This window comes from Meriones unguiculatus, chromosome 8 (genome assembly GCF_030254825.1).
Source record: "Meriones unguiculatus strain TT.TT164.6M chromosome 8, Bangor_MerUng_6.1, whole genome shotgun sequence".
Classification (NCBI taxonomy): Eukaryota; Metazoa; Chordata; class Mammalia; order Rodentia; family Muridae; genus Meriones; species Meriones unguiculatus.
The window spans coordinates 40,709,577-40,711,494 of NC_083356.1; the positions used below are offsets into that span (position 1 = coordinate 40,709,577).

At 40.5% G+C, this 1,918-nt stretch overlaps 1 non-coding gene across 1 annotated transcript; it reads left to right on the plus strand.

Annotated features, from left to right (window-relative positions):
- Positions 1-1,526: 1,526 nt before the first annotated feature.
- Positions 1,527-1,664, plus strand: LOC132656110 (small nucleolar RNA SNORA48). The gene has a single exon (XR_009594051.1). It is a non-coding gene; the product is annotated as a small nucleolar RNA SNORA48 (small nucleolar RNA).
- The last annotated feature ends 254 nt before the right edge of the window (positions 1,665-1,918 follow it).

Below are 1,918 nucleotides of genomic sequence, written 5' to 3' on the forward strand. Positions count from 1 at the left end.
TGTTGTTGTTGATTGGAGTGTTGTTGTTGTTGTTGTTTGGCTTATTTTTGCTTTTGTTTGCCTTGGAATTTCCTTGAATCTGCATGTGACTTTTTTTCCCCCTTAAAACATAGAATCCTAAGATAAAGTCCTATGGCTACACTCAAATCAAATAATGAAGAAGCTGGAGTAATGGCTCAGTATTTAAGAGCTTACATTAGTTCTTGGCCCTAGTTCTAGGACATAGAGCCTCCTCTTCTGGAGACAAACATGTCACTTACATACATGCAAGCAAAACATTTGTACAGATAAAAGAAAATAAATAAATATTTCTAAAAATCAAATAACAGAGTATGTGGTACATGTAACCACATGAACACAACCCTGGAAGGTTATTAGATGTAAATTAACTCTTCTTATTGTCAATAAAGTGAATCATTAAGAATAGCTCCTCCTGTGCCCTTGTCTCAGTCTTAATCTGGTTGGATTAATAAAAAAATAAGTAACCTTGGGCTGAGTAATTTATAGCCAGTTAGTAACAGTTTGTTGAAATGGGTCTAGAGACTGGAATTCCCAAGGTCAGGGCATTCAAATGAGAGCCTTTCCTCATGGCTATTGCCTTTTGGTTGACCCTACCTAGTGAAAAGAATGAGGCAAATAAGCTTCTTTGGTTGTCTTTCATTAGGGTGCTAATCCACTGCATGAAAGCCCCACCCTGACGACTTTGCACTTTCCAAAGGCCCCAGCTTCTTAATATCATGACCTAGAGAGTTGCACTCCAAAATGTGAATTTGGTGAAAATACAAACATTGAGGCTATAACATCCCTCCAACTTGCAAATGAAAGCAAACATAGCAATGATAATTTGTCAAATTCACACAACACATTTCTTTACAAGCAGTAAAAGAATTCTAGTCTAGACCCATCTAATTATAATTTACATTTACATCACAAAATAGAAGTAAACCAAAATCCCAAATCCCATTTTATTAAGTCTGCCTGAGCCATATTGCCAAGACTGATTCAGCTCAAGTCCACACTTCAAGCCTAGGAAAACATTTCCAAGACAGAATTCTAAGTTAAAGTAGGATTTCTGCTCCCCAGTGCTTATAGGCCAATGGGGCTTTGAAATTGGATAGCTGTGGGAGATTAAAGATGTCTACAATATTCTCCAGCCTTAAAGAGAAATTCTGACGGGCACTGCAGCATGGATGAACCTGGGAAGCATTAAGCTAAGTGAAATAAGCCAGCAACAAAAGGGCAAACCCCGCATGAGTCTTCTTCGATGAGATACACAAAACAGTCAAATTAACAAAGACAGGAAGTGTAGGCTTCTGCCTGGGGCTGGAATGAGGAGAGGTGGGAGTAACTATATAAAGGGTAGAAAGTTTCAGCCTGGAAAAATGAAGAAAGTTCTGGAAACTTGTAAGGGTGACATTAGGGCAACAATAGCATGCATGTATTGATACTTTTATAAATGACCAAAATGATACAATTTATGTTATGTATACTTTATGTTATGTATACTTTAACACAATGGGGTAAAGAGGCAGTGGGCAAAGAGACACCTTGTTGGTGGTGGTGTTCTTATATCAGTCAGGGGCAGAGCAGATGGCAGTCCCTTGTTCATCCTAGCTTGATGCCTGGCTTCGTAGCCAAAGCTGTTTTATACCTAGGACACATAAAAAGCAAATCAAATCAAATCCAGACAGTGCAGCATGGGAGAAGGAAGATGGACAGAGACCTGTGGACCGCCAAGCCATCCACAGACCTACCCTCCAGCCATGGCAGAGGCTGGCCGTAGCCACCAGCTTGCTGAAGGATGTCACCCAGGGGCCACATGGGCAGCCTGCAACAGGAGCCATCACAACATGTGAGTATGTGGTAGACAGATGGGAGAGTAAGAGAAGTGGCGCAGCTTGAGCATTATGAAGACAGA